General features: G+C 42.0%; 1 long non-coding RNA gene across 2 annotated transcripts in view; it reads right to left on the bottom strand.

Moving 5' to 3' along the window:
- The window catches only part of LOC311529718, a 45,148-nt gene that overhangs the window by 3,033 nt on the left and 21,774 nt on the right, over nt 1–20,341 (bottom strand). For both annotated transcript variants that reach the window (XR_014713865.1, XR_014713866.1), the window contains one exon: nt 720–948. This is a non-coding gene — a long non-coding RNA (uncharacterized lncRNA). The remainder of the gene's footprint in view (nt 1–719; nt 949–20,341) is intronic.

The raw sequence follows: 20,341 nt of genomic DNA on the forward strand, positions 1-20,341 counted from the left end.
GCTTCAGTGACGTCAAGGCTGTTCATACTATCAGGACTTGGGATAAAGGGTAGTGAATAAGGGAGTCAACAGGACAGGGAGATCCTGAGCACTTCATTAGAAAGGGAAGTTTGGAGTGTGAGAGTCTGAATGATCATATTAAAGACCTGCCTTATCTGTACAATTAATAGTTGTATTAAAGACCTATGTAGGACCTGGGATATCATGTGCATTTAAAAGTGAACTTTGATTTTTATCTAGCATTTTATGGGTTTGATTCCCTTCTCACTTACACCTGTGTACATCAAGAGTATCTCCAATGGAATTACAGGCATGAAAGAGGAGAAGTGGGCCCTACATAGTCAAAGAATCAGGCTCTCTCTACATGCTGTAAAAATATTAGCTAATCAGTTAACCCACACAACCCCTTGCAAATAGGAAAATGCATATTATTATCCCTGTTTTACCTGCAGGAAATCTGAAACATGGAGGTGTGATATAGGAGGTCAGTGGCAGTGGCAAGATTTCCTGATGCCAAACCCTATGCTCATTGTACTCAACCATGCTGCTTCTCAGCAAAGAAATGAGGAAGCTGAACAAATGGGGGCAACAAATGGTGTTTGGGCATTTTCCTGCTGCTTTATAGTGTACAAAGACAGCCGCATAGTGGTTCTATTCCTGCCAAAAACCCAGGATAAAATATGAACTTATTTTGTTTGCATTATTGCGTTGTAACTTACCTCTTCCTTGTGGAGGACTCTGGCAAACTTTGGAGGACCTGGACTATGACATTGCATCTGGATGTTGCAACATGAGCTGCAGCTCTCCTCAAAGGAGAGAGGAGATGTTTGGTCTTGAGTCTCAGGCAGGGCCATGTGCAGCTAAGGTTCTCAGCTCCCCTCGGTAACATTCTCCAAAGCTGCCCCAACATTGCTCTCCAAGGAAAAGGAGGAAGTTAAGATCTGATATCTGAAGGCAAAAGAAGTGGCTGAGGTTGGTGTTATACCTTTGAAAGGAGTAATAAGGGCCAAAGTCCAAAAATATGTTTTTGTTTTGTAATTCAACTAAGCACAAGCTCCATATTGGTATTATTAATTATGTATATTACAGTAACATTTAGGCGCTCCACAGAGATCAGGACCCTATTGTGACAAGCACTGGGCAAACAAATGATAAGACATGGCGCCCGCGCTGAAGTGCTTACAAAGTAAATGGGAGAGCCAGACAAAGGGTAGGAGAATGGAAGTATTATCTTCCCAGCTGGGGAACTGAAACACAGAGAAATTAAGTGACTTGTCCGGGGTCACACAGAGAGCCTGTAGCAGAGCTGGGAGGTGAACCACAGCTCCTCAAACTTCAGTTCCATGCCTTCATCACAGCACTATCCTCCTCCATCCAGTTAAGGCAAAATGTATAGAACCTAGAAAACAAAAGCACATGTATCCACCCAAAGTGAACGTATGTCTGCACTGCGATAACCCCTCCCCGAGCACTGAGCCCAGAGTCAGCTGATTCAGGCTGGCTCAGATCAGGCTGCAGAGCTAAAAATAGCAGCATAGACATTTGGGCTTGCCCGGGCTCTGAGCATCTGCAGAGTGTCAGAGCCCAGGCTTCAGCAAGACCAAACGTCTACATTGCAATTTTATAGCCCTGCAGCCTGAGGCCTGCCAGTCAGGTCAGCTGACCCAGTCAGCCGCAGGTCTTTCATTGAAGTGTAGACATACCCTCAGAGACCCTGTGTCGTTCACTGAAATGCAGGATATTACTTCACAACTCCCTCTGATGCTTTATTGTGTGGCGAATCTATTATGGAGGTAATTTTCAAGGAACGCACTTAACTGAATTTTAAAAAAGGAGAAACTATTCTGGTCAGTTTCACTTATAGCTTTTAATGGCTGCAAAAATCCTGCCTGTAACAGCCTGTGTGTTATGTTCGCCAACGTACAATGAAGTGAACACTTTGGTACAACATGGTAAATGTTTCATGAAAAGGGTATCAAATGGACGGTCTAAAACCCTCAGAGACTGTCTGCACTGCAGTCAAATGCAGGACATTATTTTATGATTCCCTGTGATCCCTTTTGCATTGTAATTCTAAACTGTGAAAAGAAATGTGGATGAAGGTAGATTACAAATCCTAGTCCATATAAAGAACCCATAATTATTTGCTAAACCATTGCATTTAGTCTCTCATGTTCTCTTCTCTCCAGTCTGGGATATGCTGTATTTGCCTGCTTCACTCTCTTGACTGTATTACCAGAACAGTTTAGAGGGACCATCTGGATCTCCTCCTGCTTTTTCATATGCATGAAGAAAAGATTTCACCTTTGGATGTCTGGTTGGAGTCCAACTCGCAGTCTGGATGTGGTTGGTAGTTGTGGCTCAGTGCCTGTTGCATACAACCCTCATTTTGAAAGTAGAGTTCATGATTCTAAGGAATGGTAGGAGGGAAAACAGCACAATAAAGATAATGGATTTCAAGAAGGCAGATTTTAGCAAACTCAGGGAGTTCATAGGTAAGAAACAAGTCTAAGGGGAAAAAGAGTTCAAGAGAGTTGGCAGTTTTTCAAAGAGACATTATTAAGGGCTGAAGAGCAAACTATGCCACTGCATAGGAAAGATAGGAAGTATGGCAAAGGACCACCCTGGCTTAACCAGGAGAGCTTCAATGATCTGAAACTCAAAAAAGAATCCTACAAAAAGTGGAAACAAGGTCAAATTACAAAGGATGAATATAAACAAATAACACTAGCACGTAGGGACAAAATTAGAAAGGCCAAGGCACAAAATGAGATTAAATTAGCTAGAGACATAAAGAGTAACAAGTAAACATTCTACAACTACATTAGACTCAAGAGGAAGACCAAAGACAGGGTAGGCCCATTATGCAATAGTGGGGGAAAACAATAACAGAAAATGTGGAAATGACAGAAGTGCTAAATGACTTTTTTGTTTCTGTTTGCACCAAAAAGGTTAATAGCAATTGGACATCTAACAAAAAGAATGCCAGTGAACATAATGAAGTATTGGACGGAGGCTAAAATAGGGAAAGAACAAATTAAAAATTACTTAGACAAGTTAGATGTCTTCAAGACACTAGGGCCTGATGAAATACATCCTAGAATACTCAAGAAGCTAAAGTGAGGAGATATCCAAGCCACTAGCAATTATCTTTGAGAAGTCATGGAAGATGGGAGAGATTCCAGAGGACTGGAAAAGGGCAAATATATGACCATTCTATAAAAAGGGAAATACGGACAACATAGGGAATTTCGGAACAGTCAGTTTAACTTCAGTACCAGAAAGATAATGGAGCAAATAATTAAGCAATCAATTTGCAAACACCTAGAAGAAGATAATAAGGTGATAAGTAACAGTCAGTATGGATTTGTCAAGAACAAGCCATGTCAAACCAACCTGATAGCTTTCTTTGACACGGTAACAAGCCTTGTGGATGGGGGAAGCAGTAGATGTAGTATATCTTGACCTTAATGGTTTTAGATACTGTCTCACATTACCTTCTCATAAACAAACTAGGAAAATACAACCTAGATGGAGCTACTCTAAGGTGGGTCCGTAACTGGCTGGAAAACCATTCCCAGAGAGTAGTTATCAGTGGTTCACAGTCAAGCTGGAAGGGCATATCAAGTGAGGTCCTGCAGGTAACAGTTTTGGGCCTGGTTCTGTTCAGTATCTTCATCAATGATTTAGCTAATGGGATAGAGAGTACACTTATAAAGTTTGTGGATGATACCACGCTGGGAGGGGAGGTGCAAGTGCTTTGGAGGATAAGATTAAAATTCAAAATGTTCTGGACAAAGTGGAGAAATGGTCTGAAGAAAACAGGATGAAATTCAATAAGGACAAATGCAAAGTACTCCACTTAGGAAGGAACAATCAGTTGCACACATACAGAATGGGAAATGACTGCCTAGGAAAGGGTACCGCAGAAAGGGATCTGGGGTCATAGTGGATCACAAGCTAAATATGAGTCAATGGTGTAACACTGTTGCAAAAAAAGAAGACATCCTTCTGGGATGTATTAGCAGGAGTATTGTAAGCAAGACACGAGAAGTAATTATTCCGCTCTACTCCGCACTGATTAGGCCTCAACTGGAGTATTGTGTCCAGTTCTGGGCACCACATTTCAGAAAAGATATGGACAAATTGAAGAATGTCCAGAGAAGGGCAACAAAAATGATTAAAGGTCTAGGACCTAGAAGGGAAGATTGAAAACACTGCGTTTGTTTAGTCTGCAGAAGAGAAGATTGAGAGGAAACATGATAACAATTTTCAAGTACATAAAAGGTTGTTACAACGAGGAGAGAGAGAAATTGTTCTCCTTAACTTGCGAGGATAGGACAAGAAGCAATGGGCTTAAATTGCAGCAAGGGTGGTTTAGGTCAGACATTAGGAAAAACATCCTCTCAGAGTGGTTAAGCAATGGAATAAATTGCCTAGGCAGGTTGTAGAATCTTCATCATTGGAGGTTTTTATGCAATGTCATAAGAGTGGGTTAGACAAACACCTGTCAGGGATGGTCTAGATAATACTTAGTCCTGCCATGACTGCAACGGACTGGACTAGATGATCTCTTGAGGTGCCTTCCAGTCCTACGATTCTATAATTCTATGATTTTCACACAGAATGAATGGGAGTATGCATGCTGAAATCCAACTTGATCTCAGTCATATTTTGATCCATTTTTAGATGTCTTAGGACAATTTCTTGAACATATTTTGGGCTGCCATTTTTTGGTGTAAAACTGGAATTTTTTTTCCATGATAGAAAGCTAGAGTCTGCCCTAAATCTCAAGGAACTTGAAAAAAAGTCCTTTTCTTTCTTTCTTTCTTTTTCTCTTTCTTTCTTTTTCTCTTTCTTTCTTTCTTTCTTTCTTTCTTTCTTTCTTTCTTTCTTTCTTTCTTTCTTTCTTTCTTTCTTTCTTTCCTTGAATGGGGCAGAAAGGACGTTCCCCCATATACATATGTCATATACATATACATCTCCAGTAGTAGCAGGGTGCACATATACATATGCTCTCCCCTATTCTACTTTTTTGCAATTCAAAATAGCAACACTCTGGCTATCTGTTCTTTCCCATCAAAGACAGGGAGGGGTTATTTGGGTGGAGTGGGGAAGAGCTGATTGTTTGAATTTTTTTAAGTCATCACAATGAACTTAAATATAATTTTCGTGACATGCTCCAAGCACACCACATTTGCTTGAGTATGTTGTTTTTCAAGCTTTCTCCCACCTCTAATCAGATCTGATTCGGCACAGTTGGCAGTCGCTACTCAGCTGTGGCTCACATCTAAGCTAGTAAGCAGACTGTCTGAATCACAACTCAGCCCTAGAAAGGATGGTCTTTCTAGGTCAGGGCTAAATATACCGAGTATGGGGGTGAGGATGGAAAAGTTCCCGTTAAAGCTGCCTACACTGTGCCTAGCCTCTGCAGAGTCTCTAGGGATAACGATTCCCTACCTCACAGGAACGTTGGGACGATTAAGTCACTAACATTTGTAAAGTGCTTTGAGATCCTCCAAAGGAAGACGAAAGGTATTATTATATTCACAATGGCCTAGCCCTGTGGGAAGCTCGGTGGGGTGTGGAAGTCAAACTAGCCCATGGCCAGCTCCAGGACTGGGGGGGCAGGGTATGTAAAAGTGGTGTGAAGCCACCTTTGCTGCCTCCCTTCATCTGTACTGAGTGCTGCTCAAGACCTAGCTCTCCTATCATTGTCAATGCCAGTGAACCTGGCTTGTGCCTACACATAACATGGTTAATATATGGGATGCCAAACTGTGACTGTGTAGCTGGGAAGGCCCTCCTTCCAGCTCCTAGTGCAGCAGGACATCCCAGAATGCATGTTCCACATGATGCTGGTGAAACCCTTTGTGCATGTTCTTTGGGCACAATTCCCTGCTTAAGCAGCATGGGATAGCTGCTCAGATTTTTCCAGAATGCATTGATACATTTACACTTAGACAGGTGGTAGGAGTGGATGCACAAGCTCAGTCGACCAGTGGTTATGCTGTGAAGAAAAGTACTGTGTGGATACATATCACCCATGTTTGTTGCAACGGGGTCGGATGAAGGTGTCAAGGTCTGGTTAAAAAGCACAGAAGTCCTTATGGTGTAGATGGAGCCCAAGTGCTTTCCTTGGAGGTGAAGTCTACATGATACAATCTGAAGCACATCTCTGATGGAAGAAAGCAACTCACAGAATCTACCTCCAGCCTGGTCCAGGTCTCCCTCTATCCTGTGACTGAAACTTGGTAACCTGGCTGGAAAAAATAAGGCACAGATCTGCACACTGCTTAAAGGCAATAATGAAATGAATGCCCATTTCCTTTGGAGCACAGGCCACATTCCATTAATTCTACAATAGCGTCTTTTGGTGTTATATAATAACAGGGTATTATACAGGGTGTTAGCCCTGTCGTAAATATAAAGGGAAGGGTAAACCCCTTTAAAATCCCTCTTGGCCAGAGGAAAACTCCTCTCACCCGTAAAGGGTTAAGAAGCTAAAGGTAACCTCGCTGGCACCTGACCAAAATGACCAATGAGGAGACAAGATACTTTCAAAAGCTGGGAGGAGGGAGAGAAACAAAAGGTCTCTGTCTGTCTATATGCTGCTTTTGTCAGGGATAGACCAGGAATGGAGTCTTAGAACTTTTAGTAAGTAATCTAGCTAGGTATGCGTTAGATTATGATTTCTTTAAATGGCTGAGAAAAGAATTGTGCTGAATAGAATAACTATTTCTGTCTGTGTATCTGTTTTGTAACTTAAGGTTTTGCCTAGAGGGATTCTCTATGTTTTGAATCTAATTACCCTGTAAGGTATCTACCATCCTGATTTTACAGAGGGGATTTCTTTACTTCTATTTACTCCTATTTCTATTAAAAGTCTTCTTGTAAGAAAACTGAATGTTTTTTCATTGTTCTCAGATCCAAGGGTTTGGGTCTGTCATCACCTATGCAAATTGGTGAAGCTTTTTATCCAACATTTCCCAGGAAAGGGGGGGTGCAAGTGTTGGGAGGATTGTTCATTGTTCTTAAGATCCAAGGGTCTGGGTCTGTAGTCACCTAGGCAAATTGGTGAGGCTTTTTACCAAACCTTGTCCAGGAAGTGGGGTGCAAGGTTTTGGGAAGTATTTGGGGGAAAAGACGTTTCCAAACAGTTCTTTCCCAGTAACCAGTATTTGTTTGGTGGTGGTAGCGGCCAATCCAAGGACAAAGGGTGGAATATCTTGTACCTTGGGGAAGTTTTGACCTAAGCTGGTAAAGATAAACTTAGGAGGTTTTCATGCAGGTCCCCACATCTGTACCCTAGCGTTCAGAGTGGGGGAGGAACCTTGACAAGCCCTGTGTAAGAGTTTTCTTCCCTTTAGAAGATGAAGATTATTCTCGATGGTTACGGTTGCTAGAGGCAACTATTCTGCAAAAACTGTTTTCTTAAAATTTATTTAGTTAATTAAAAATATTGTAATAGCAACTGTGTACGTAGGATCCAGTATCTCCTGTATACAGTGCATCTGATGGGCGAAGTGTTAACTTCTTCTGTAGAACCACAGATAAACAGGGAATTTGGGGATGAAAAAATGGCTGCCCCAATTCAGCTAATCCTAATGCACCATCTCCTAAAAAGCATTGGGACCCACGATCTGTCTTGTTTATTATAGAAAGAAAAGTAACAAAATGTGTGTGTGTGTGTGCGTGGCAGGGGGAGCTTATAATGGAGTCAATGCAATGTAGTTGGCAACAGGAATAGAACAGCCTTACATCAGTGACATTTTCCAGTGAAACAAACCTGTCGTACAGGGAACAATTTTTAATTAACTCTATATCTCATGTGTCGGGGAACGTGAGCAAACTTCTTTATGACTTTACTTTCAGCTCCAAAGTACATCCCAATTTTTACTCTCCAAGAATAGAATGGGGGGGGGGTGAAAGGCAGAGAAGGGTGGGTTTCTAAAAATGCACGTGAAATTAAGTGCAAAACAACTTTACAAGTATGCCACTGATTTTTTTTATCTGCTTCTTTTCCATAATGCAAAGCATAGTGCATTAACCATTACGTAGTCCTGAAAAAATTCATGTGGCACCAGAGGTGGTTGAAGGATGTATTGAGATTGGAGCCACCAAATATTTGGCTTCCCTTCCAAAAAGGGTGGCCCCACCCAAGACAGCAAGCAGTATGTGCCATACACACTGGGCAAATCAATCATCAGATCCCCAACTATCACCTGCCTGCAACTTCTCTCCTGCCATGAGATGGTTTGGGAGGAGCTGCCAATGGCCCAGAATGCACCTCTCCTTCCTGTGACATCTGCTGCTTAGCAGCAAAGCCTGGTTCCCGTGAAACTGGCTTTAGGATGTGATTCTGCGATTCTTTAGGGCGTGAGCTCCATGCGTGGAACTCCCATTGAAGCAAATGGTTGCTCTACATGAAGAGGGCCTAGAAGATCAGACCCTTAAACTTAACACCCCAGCACTTTGTGATAGGAAAGTCTCCTGACTTGGCTAGAGTTTCCCAAAAGGGACAGGAAGGGTTGGGAAGGTGGGAAGGGAGGGGACTGGTTGGCAGGGTGGTCCATTGCAGAGGGGAATGCACATTGCCAGTTCTCCCAAGGATGGCGGAGCTGCTAGTATCAAATGTGCATGCTGGAAGTCTTTATGAAGAATTCTTTCAATCAACCCCTCCGCAATAGCAACATGGCCGTAAACCAGAATCTATCCATAGGATAGCACAGGGAATGTAGACATAGCGCTTGGAACAAACAGATTCCAAATTGCTATATATGGCTCAGTTCTGAGCCACCTCATGTACCCACACAAAAAAGTAACAGAGTGTACGGCACTGCACACTGCTCGCATAGGTAGGCAAGCAGTTGGAGCAGTCTCTACAGAGACGCTACACTCTGTCCCACGTATTTGGGTGAGGGTGGGTGGAGGCTTGGCCAGCAGAACTCAGCTGGGGCAGCAGGGCAGGTAATCTATGCCAGGTAAAGGGCTCAGGTCCCAAGTCTGGTCCTGGGGCAGTGCAACAGCATGGTTAGCCTTATACAGAGCTTGTGGCAAAGCCATAATTGAGCCCATACTGAAGCACTAGAAAAACAAGGGACATTTCTCCAGTGTGAGACCAGCCCTAACCCATATACTTTTTCCTGGTCAACAATATCAAATTATTATTCTTATTTGTCGTGGTTTTTCTATAGATGAGTGGGGGGCTTTGCAGATAAGCACCAGAATGCTCTGCCCCCAAAGAGTTTACAGTCTGAACTAATGGACAGGCAAAGAACTGGAGAAGGAATAAGAAAAGGGGAAGGTCATATTTGGCTTGGCACATCTCTTGCTATTCCAGGGACTTGATTTAAAATGTATTTTGTGTTTTTGGCACTGGCAGGAAAGGATTGAAAGAAGTGCGGTTTTAGTGGGGACTTGAAGAAGAAGAAAAATCAACCAGCTATAAATTAAACAGTCTGCAGGCCAAGGAGCACTATAAATGTAGCCAAAGATCCCCCAAATCTCATGCACATGTCTCAGTAGAGTGTTCTGTATGGGCTACGCAGCTGCTCCCAGCATATAGGCTGCAGCTGTGTTGCAGAACTGGAGGATGACGTGATGAGCAGCATAGATCATCTGAGATATGAGCCTGTGTGCTTTAACTCAACTCACACTGGGTTTCCAAAGTCCTAGAAAGCATAATGACAGATCCAGAGGGATTGTTAGCCCAAACCTGCATAATAATCTCATCCAGGATTTCCCTAATGGACAATAGTAAAGATGTTTCTCAAAATAATGGGAGAGTCAAATGAACCAAAGAGCAGCTAAGTTGGAGGATATATGATCCAGTTCAGGGGCCTTGGAGTTGGGAATGAGAGAGTCTTACAAGCTGTAACAGTTCTGGAGAGCTATGCCAGTGAGTGGGTAGCAGCCTCTGTGTTAAATACAAGGTCTAGGGAGCATTATATTTATGGATGAAGAATTATTTTATGGGGCCAAATCTTTCTCCCGTTGAAGTTAATGGGAGTTTTGCCACTACTTTCAATAGGAACAGCATTTGATCCATAATGAGAAAATAATAATGGTAAAGAGCAGAAAGAACCAGCATTCACAGCAGCCAAGAACATTCTAAAGAGATGTAGGTAAACTATTTGTAGTTTGGGTGCAAATATAGGCTTTTACATAAAAGCCAGTCATTCCCCAAACATTTGTGGAGACAGGTGAACAAAAAGGGGGTGCAAAGTTTTATTAAGTTGCACCAAAATATCTAAAAATAGTTTGTTTAAAGTTCTTAAGTTTTGGACACTATATTTTTAGTTTAGCTTTTGGGCCAAAGTCAGCAGCATATAAGGCGGTTAAAGTGCTTTGAGATCTATAGATAAAAAGCACTATAGAAGAGCTAGGTATGATTATTATAAGGTGTAATTTACAGGTTATATGTGTGGGATTCTAAGTTGTTTTATTTCAGAGTAGCAGCCATGTTAGTCTATATCAGCAAAAAGAACAGGAGTACTTGTGGCACCTTAGAGACTAACAAATTTATTTGAGCATAAGCTTTTGTGGGCTACAGCCCAAATTACACAGACTTAGTCCCACTCACGGATGTGTAATTTACACCTCTTTGCTTAGTACCTCTGAATTTAGTCCATTATTCTCTATCCGAGGCAAACTGAAATGGCTGAAAACAAGTTTTAAAGAGATCACCTGACACAGCTTCTCAACCAATGAAGGGCCTTTACAGACTCCTTCCTGTGTTAGATTTCATTAAGGTTGGTTTAGATGACTATCCCAAGCTACCTAACTCACTATTGACGTGCAAAATAGCTTTGTTTCACCACTCACAGTTAGGTTATGCCCCATATTCAGAGATTTGCTTATCTGAGTCATTTCAGCCCACCTCTATTTTAAATAAGCTGGGGGAAGAAAGTCAGAGATCAATAAAAGTGAAGTACATAAGGCAGCCAGCAAGTAATAGCTTTAAGTATTCCCCCTAGAGACCTGCTGCACCAGAAACCTTCCACTTAGTGCTGGTGATCCTGACACCTCCTACAAACTGTCTGTGGGTGGTCACACTCAGTATGTGGATGGGAGACTTCTAAACAACACCCCTGTTGCTGCCAGAAATGGGATTGGTAATTCAGTAGGTAGCCCTCTTTTCTCGGAGTCAGTACTCAGTCAGTGGCTCAGTATGTTTGCAGGGGCATTCAGCTGCTGGTGCTGTTATTTTTTTAGTTGAGATTTAAAACCAATGTTCCCACTGTCATCATCTGTATTAAATGACACTTGGCCTTTCCCCTAACATTCGGGTGTTAACACCAGTGTCCTGAGCAAATTTCAAAGCAGTCATTTATATTCTGCCTCCTTAAATTCCCTGTTTGCAGTTTTTGTTGTACATGGTATTTTTCATTCCTGCCCTACACTGGCAAGTATTGTAGCTGTGTGCTGTTAAACAACCAAAGTTTTGCCCCAGAGGTGGCTGCATTTTATTGATGTATTTAAATGATCCCTTTCTCAGTTTGTAACAAACAGTGCTCTCAACATGGAAAATGTAGTTATTATTATTGCCTAACTCTCCACTCCGCAGAGCATATTCCCATTGCAGGATCGGCCCCATTGTAATTAAACCTGTATAAGAAGCTTTGCTCATCTGTGTAGTCTCTAGAAGTGACCCAGGTTCAGCTTAGAATAAAGTAAAGGACAAACCAGATAGATGAGACAACCCATATGTTACTGACTGGAAAGAAAAACCTTCTCTTACTTGTATGTGATAAGACCTAAATATTCAGTCTGACACAGGGTTTAGCACTGTCTCAATGAGCCCTCATGACATGAATCTGTATCTTTTGTTCTTGCAGTAGTTTCTACTAGAGCCTTTTATTTTCAGAAATGTGAAAAATTTGCATGATATTAAAATGCATAATTCCATGGGGCTTGCCGTTTAATTTTTTTTTTTAACAAACAGGGCTCAGTTTCACCATTGTTCAGTTTTTCTCTTATTTAAGCAAAATTTTAAGCTCTTCAGCTGCTCTGCTGAGATTTTTCTTTCATTACTTTATGGAAGATGAAAGTTAAGAGGCCCAATTATGAACATTTTATGATGGCACAGAATATTATTAAAGCACTTAAGAGGTTATTAACACCTTTTATGTACCTCATTATTTAAAAGACTGCCATAGTTAATCATTTTAGCACCATTAAATTGGCATTAACAACAACCCTATGACTTACACTCACAAAATGTCACAATTTGACAACACTCATGTAATAAAACATCTTGGAGAAACCTGCAAGCTCCAGGTGAGTAATAATGCTTCTGGAAAAAAGGAGTTTTTAATAGCGTTATAGCTACAGAGAGGCAAAAGGGGCCACAAAGGCACTGCGGCTTTCGTAGGCCTTTCCCCATTGAAGCATTTTCTTGTGCCCAAATGTAATTGGATGCCCTCACTCTCCATTTAGGGCCTGTTACCCACCAGTGGACAATACTGAGAATAGCACTTGACTATACAGGCCTGGGCACAGAAAAAAAAAGAATCATGTGATGGCGTTTAATGTCCACCAAGGTTTGAGATGGCTGGTCATAGCTGGATGCAGTGAGACAAGCGAAGGGCAACACTTGTTCCATACGTGGCTCTATCCATGAACAGGAAGCCTAAAGCTGGGCTCACCTGCCCTGAGTCCGACAGGATTCCCTTTCTTCAACAGGGTTATCCAGAACCAGCAGAGAAATAGGAAGAGTCCAGAAAGCTTTAGGTTTGAACCATGAAAGGGAGCCCATTATCTTGTCTTTCAGACACTAACCCTCACATACAAGTGACTGTGTATAAAATAAATCAGATCTGTGTACAAAACATACTGATACCATCGGCTGGAAAGATGCCATCACTGCTATCAAGGATATTAGTTCAACCATTTGGGGTAAATGTCAGCAATTCCAATGCAAAGAGGTCAAGACATTCTGTTGTTAATTGTGCTGTCTGTCCACAACAAAACTCCTAGTGTTTAATGTTAATCACTGGCTCTTGCCTATTTCCAAGGCCCCAGACGGAATATATTAAGGCTTGGATTTGTTTTGCTGTTTGTGCCACATCCATATCTGCAGCAGTTTAATGTTGATAGACCACCGTGTCTCTTACATGTATGACAGGAGCCCCTCGACAGAGAATCCTACACCTCACGTGACAGGCTAGAGCACTGCGTCCCAAATTACTCAGCTGTCTAATGTCAGCAGACTGAGAGGGGCTCTGACTAGTGAATCCACCATTGGAACAGAAGCTGGATTGACTTATTATTTGAAAAGGGCGGGGGGGGGGGGAGGAGGAAGGGAGGGTGTTACCACTCATTAAAGTGAGAGATTAATAGCAATGCTTTGGGGACCTACCTAGATCTATCCTAATCCCCACCTTCAACCTTCCTCTGCATCCCTCCCTCTGCTTCCCTTCTTTAGTCCCTTCTTCCCCAACCCATGCCTTCTTGCTTCCGATTTTAAAACCCTTTATGGTCCCCTCTCCTCTTTTCATTTCCCTGCTCTCTAGAAGATGGAGCACATTTTTCAAAAGTGCCTGAGTGACTCAGAAGCCTGAGTCCCATTTTCAAAAGTGCCTGAGGCATTTAAGTCTTATTGGGACTCAGGCTCCTAAATGCCTCAGTCACTTTTAAAAATGGGATGCAGGCTTCTAAGTCGCCAAGGCACATTTGAAAAATTTGCCCTCAGTGTTGTTTGGCGGGTGAAGAGGATGGGCCTGGGTGGCTCCATCGTACTGGCCTGAATGTGCTCTCGTGGTCTAGCTGAGTACCCCAGGAGCGGCGGGGTGTGGGGGAGAGCTAAGCAACGGGATTACTGCCTGAATCTTTGGGCCTGGATCCAGATGCCGCCCACAACCGACTGCATTGTGGGAAGCCTCTCTGTACACAGGAGTCAGTGGTTGTGTCACTGAAGTCAGTGGTAGTTTTGTATCAGATGTCTGACAGGATTGGGCCCAAAGAAAGAGAAAAGCACAGGGATGAGGCAATATGGGGAACAGAGCTGTGAGAGTCTTAGACCTTGTCTACACAGGAAAATTTTATACCAGTTATAGCAGTATAGTTACACCTGTATAACCTCCTTGTGGACACTCGTATTCCAGTACGAATGGCTTTTTTTGGTTTCGCTTAAACCCCTTCCCAGGCAACATAATTAAACTTAAAAAAGCCACTCTTATACCAGAATAAGAGTGTCCACACAGCAGGGAGAGAGGTGATAATGGTGGTATAAGTCTATCAATTTAAATTCACACCTTAGCTAATACCAGTACAACTTTGCCTTGTCGACATGCTGAGTAGTTGTGCGAGGGTTCATTCATTTGAGCCAGAGCAGAGTTTTGCTTTTCTGCTAGGAAATGTAGCTTTTTACTTAAAATCCAGTGACAGTTCACAGCCCCATGGGAGACAAGTCTCCTGGATTTGCCCCCCCATCCCATTTTCAGATGCAAACAGCAATTTTTATGCCGTTTTTCATAAAAAAATAGTAAAAAACCAAAAGGGCATTTCTCGCCCATGGAAGACACAGCTCTGCTATAGAAGGAAGCTCTAACGTAGCCCTCAGCCCAACAACCCCAATTGGTGAAGAATAGTCACCAGTAAAGCTGGTCTGCAATTTTTTTCTGCGGCAGTACTTTCTGACAAAAATGAAAAAAACAAAACAAAATCTTTAAATTTTCCAGGTAAATTTTTGAATTTTTGTTAATCTCAAAACCAAAGGATGTGTGCTGAAAATGGGAGTTGTAGTACCTCATCACTACAAAAGTTTTTTTCCTCCTGCTGATAATAGCCCGCCTTAATCGATTAGTCTCGTTACAGTTGGTATGGCAACCTCCATTTTTTCATGTTCTCAGTATATATATATCTTCCTACTGTATTTTCTACTGCATGCATCTGATGAAGTGGGTTTTAGCCCACGAAAGCTTATGCTCAAATAAATTTGTTAGTCTCTAAGGTGCCACAAGTACTCCTCGTTCTTTTTGCTGATACAGACTAACACGGATACCACTCTGAGAAGTGTGTGAGAGGGTATCTCATAGTGCATACCCATTCCTTTCTCCACGGTTACCAATAAGATGATAAGCTGGTACCATTTGTAATGGACCAAGGTAAACAATTCCTATCACCCAATCAATCATACACCCAGATGATAAATGTGACTACCAGTCTGGGCTGATGTCTGGCTGCAGCCTTGCACATAATCTGCAGAATCAAGGGGTGGGTGGTTGTGTACGAATTGCTGCTCAGTTGTCCTCCCACCTGAGGCCCATTGACTCTAGCTTTGAGCAGGGAGAAATGCATTTCACTCTCCATACACAGAGTTCATTTGGACAGTCACTTTGCTATTCATCTGGCAGCCGATTCTAGTACTGAATTTGCTTTCAAACTGTTTTTTAACATGCTGGAATAGCAGATTGAGGACGTGCCTATTTTCTACCACTTGATTCAAGAGATCCTTACAAAAAAACAAAACCAAAAATGTAAAGGCCTTCAGGATCTCAGCTCCTGCATCTGACAAAGTGTTTTACTAACGTCCCAATTAAACGTACACTGTAGGAGAAAAAAGAGGTGACATATAGCAAGTCCCATTTTGGTCAATTCTTAGTCGAAGATGGGTTATTGTAATTGAAAAGTGAGTTGAGATTGTTGTTTTGTTTCTAATTATAAGACTTGATTCTAGAACAGGCAATCATACAAGTGAGATTGGCTCACCATCCCACTTTAACTCCACATTGTGTCACGTTGGAACGGAAATGGCCTGGTAAAAGCCAGGGAATGCCAAAAAGCCAGATATAATGCTGCCAGATCGTTATGAAATATTCACAAGACATTTAATTTAACGTGGTGCTAATTGAATACTGACAGCATAAGTTACTCCTGCTTGCAGCAATAGTCCATCACATTTGGGCAAGCGACATTCTCTCCCTTTGATGCTATCACAGAAAGTATCCTGCACCTATTAGGGTATACAATATCTCAGGGTCCAATCCTGCTGGCCCCATGCAGGAAGAACTCTCTGAAGCCAATGGGAATACAGCTGCACAGAGTGAGGCAGGCTGGTCCAGTGTTAGGGAGTAGCTTAGGAGTTGAGAGAGGTGAGTTCAGTTCCCTACTCCCCACAAACTTCCTTTGTGACCTGGGGTAAGTCACTTAGCCTCCCTGTGCCTCACTTCCCAGCTGTACAATGGGGATAATACAATAGGGGTGTTGTGAGGATTAACACATTAAAGATTACAAGGTGCTCAAACACTAAGGGGATGTGTGCCAGATAAATAGGGATTGCAAGGTTGGAGTCTATGTGGGTAAGTTTTTTGATATAACTAAGGTATAAGTTTATGCCAGTTTAGCTCTCATGATTTAACCTCCCACCTCACATGCACACTGGCATAAGAATGCCCTTTTCCAGTTTAGTTTATATTACTTGAGAAGAAGCCACTCATACTGCAGTAAGAGTATCTAGAGGGGGTTCTGTCTGTGTAATGATATTGATACCACTGGCAAACTTTCCCATGTAGACAAGGTCTTATTTACTTCTCCGTCTGATTCTTTTCTAAACAAATGAACATACTGTTTAGTGACAGTTCTAAATTTGTTTATTGTTTTGTATGCTCAGTTTTCCCCAGGGACATTAAACGTCCCATCAGGAACTTTATTACTGTCTTAATTGTCTCTGGTTTTACTTATTTCAGAACAAAGTTTGAAACATTGCTTTAGAAGCATAATGTCTGGATTCTTCAGAGAGGATGTGTGGTCTAATGAGTTTGGGCCCAGGCCTCGGAGCCAACAACTCTTGAATGCTAATCTTGGCTCTGCCATGGCCCAGCTGTGGTTTTGGATGAGTAGCTTGACTCTTCTGCCTTGGTTTCCCAGCTGCAAAATAATAATGCTCGCATAGCGCAGAGAGGGGGTAATGAGGAATAGCTACATGTTAACATTTGAGAAGTGCCATGAAGAAGTAAAGTGCTGTGTGAATGCTAAATGCTATTACTGGCGTGCACAAAGTGGTGGCATGGATTAGGAGCAGCAGTGGGCCAACAAACGGACACACCACTTTGTATAATTATTTGAAGCATCACTTCAATGTTTTCCATTTCCTAATGCATCCAGTGGGAAATTCACAGCACCAGCGTAGAGCCAGAACAATAGTACAGTGGGAAAAACCCAGCCCTTGACCTGGGCTCAGGATACTGCAGAGCACTTGTGTGGAGTGAGGGCCAATGTGTAACTGTGGAACCAGGAGTCCCCTCCACTACCCCCAGCACCACCTTCCACACCAGCCTGTTTAAACAAACAGAAGAGCTCACTCCTTATGCACAGGGGGTACTGAGATCCTGCTACAATGCTGCTCCACCCTGTACCTCCTGTGGAAGGCAAATGTGGTGCAGAGAACTTGTGTGGGACCCTCTGTACAGGTCTGAATTTCACCCCATGAGATCGAGACTTTTTTTTTTTAAACACAGTGTGTTCCAAAAGTGACCCAGGACAGTTTTAATCTGGAGAGCAAGCTCCTGATCTGCCCTCCTCACCTATCCTTGGTAAAGAAGGGAATTAAAGGAGACTGGCTCACAACACAGGAAGGTGTTAATTGAGCTGACAGTGATTTAAGTGCATTAGTTCACTGAGTAAATGGCCAGCTGACTACATCTTCTAACGTGAACACCAGCTGACTATAAAAATTTATATAGTCCTAATACCACTGGAACTTGTAGAGAGACGAGGTCATGCCCTGGTCCTTAAGGGCTGGCTTTCACTAGAAAATACTGGCATTTTAGCACTTCACCTCACTCAAACCATGTTAATTATCACTGTGTAGCCCGTGTAGGTATGGACCATCATGTCCGGCTACGTCTTCATTGCAAAGAAAGGGGAATTTTTACATCAAGAGAGATTACTTGATATGCAACCCTAGCATAGACAAAGCACTGTCATTTTTACCTCCATGTAATTCACTGAAGTCAGTTCCAGTTGAGGGTTGTAGAATTGAACTTGACTGACTGCATCAAGGTAAGAACTACCTGTGCCAAATGACTGGAGGATAGCTAATGTAATGCCAATTTTTAAAAATGGCTCCAGAGGTCAGCACAGCAATTACAGGCCGGTAAGCCTGACTTCCGGGCAAACTGGGCAAACTGGTTGAAATTATAGTAAAGAACAAAATTGTCAGACACATAGATGAACATAATTTGTTGGGGAAGAGTCAACATGGTTTTTGTAAAGGGAAATCATGCCTCACCAATCTACTAGAATTCTTTGACGGGGTCAACAAGCATGTGGACAAGGGGGATCCAGTGGATATAGTGTATTTAGCATTTCAGAAAGCTTTGACAAGGTCTCTTGCCAAAAGCTCTTAAGCAAAATAAGCAGTCATGGGATAAAAGGGAAGGTCCTCTCATGGATTGGTAACTAGTTAAAAGATAGGAAACAAAAGGTAGGAATAAATCAGTTTGCAGAATGGAGAGAGGTAAATAGTGGTGTCCCCCAGGGGTCTGTACTGGGCCCAGTCCTATTCAACATATTCATAAATGAGCTAGAAAAAGGGGTAAATAGCGAGGTGTCAAAATTTGCAGATGATACAAAACTACTCAAGATAATTAAGTCCCAGGCAGACAGCAAAGAGCTACAAAAGGATCTCTCAAAACTGAGTGACTGGGCAACAAAATGGCAGATGAAATTCAAAATTGATAAATGCAAAGTAATGCACATTTGAAAACATAATCCCAACTAGACATATAAAATGATGGAATCTAAATTAACTGTTACCACTAAGAAAGAGATCTCAGAGTCATTGTGGATAGTTCTTCGAAAACATCCACTCAATGTGCAGCGGCAGTCAAAAAAGCGAAAAGAATGTTGGGAATCATTAAGAAAGGGATAGCTAATAAGACAGAAAATATCATATTGCCTCTGTATAAATCCATGGTACACCCACATCTTGAATACTGCATGCAGATGTGGTCGTCCCATGTCAAAAAAGATATATTGGAATTGGAAAAGGTGCAGAAAAGGGCAACAAAAATGATTAGGGGTATGTAACGGCTGCCATATGAGGAGAGATTAATAAGACTTGGGACTTTTCAGTTTGGAAAAGAGATGACTAAGGGGAGATATGATTGAGGTCTATAAAATCATGACTGGTGTGGAGAAAGTAAATAAGGAAGTGTTATTTACTCCTTCTCATAACACAAGAACTAGGGGTCTCTAAATGAAATTAATAGGCAGCAGGTTTAATATAAACAAAAGGAAGTATTTCTTCACACAGTCAACTTGTGGAACTCTTTGCCAGAGGATGTTGTGAAGGCCAAGATTATAACATCTTCAAAAAAGAACTAGATAAATTCATGGAGGATAGGTCCATCAATGGCTATTAGCCAGGATGGGCAGGGATGGTGTCCCTAGCCTCTGTTTGCCAGAAGCTGGGAATGAGTGACAGGGAAAGAATCACTTGATGATTACCTGTTCTGTTCATTTCGTCCGGGGCACATGGCATTGGCAACTGTCAGAAGAAAGGATACTGGGCTAGATGGACCTTTGGTTTGACACAGTATGGCCATTCTTATGTTCTTATGCTTCGTCTCCACTAGGATTTTGCATCAAGAGCGCTAACTCAAATTGGCTATCTTGCTGTAAAAACACACTTTTTTTGCAGTGATAATAAAACCTTGAACATCAGATCAGCTGCTCATGGGTGAACCCTAAGGTTTACATTACAGCGTTAACTACAACCAGTTGACGTGATGTTAAATACAGCTTATCTCAGTCTACACTTCCAGCAAAGTCATGTTTAACATCCTATTAGTTCACATGACTCCACAACTCAAGGTCTTATTTTAACATGGCCTAATTTGAAGACCCGACCTAAAGGGGTGTCAGATATTATGGTGATAGGTGCCAATACAAGAACCCCAGATAAATAGATAGATCACCTACACTAGCCTTCTCCTCCATAAATTTCCCACTGTTGCTACCACTGAATGCTACTTTCCAAGTGCCACCGTCTTTAGTAAGTTCAAATTGTGACACTGTATCACATATTCTTCACAGTGATATTATGATATGATTATGACATAGTTATGAAGTATTTTATGCACTATAAGTCATGTGAGATGTCATTGGAAAGGATACAATTTGCTGAATATGATTATGCTATTGGTATGCATGTATCGTTCTTGTATCCGAAGTTATGAATATTGACTATGTATCTATTTCACGTGTAGCTATTCCTGGGCAATGTCCACTAAGCAAAAGGCTCTCAATCTAGACGGCTGGCTGGGAAGGGCCCCGTCAAGTTAATGAGCCATTAGAGAGAACAATTGGCCTTAGGAGAAGCTTATGTCTCACC

This window comes from Lepidochelys olivacea (genome assembly GCF_965140295.1).
Source record: "Lepidochelys olivacea isolate rLepOli2 genome assembly, chromosome: 13".
Classification (NCBI taxonomy): Eukaryota; Metazoa; Chordata; order Testudines; family Cheloniidae; genus Lepidochelys; species Lepidochelys olivacea.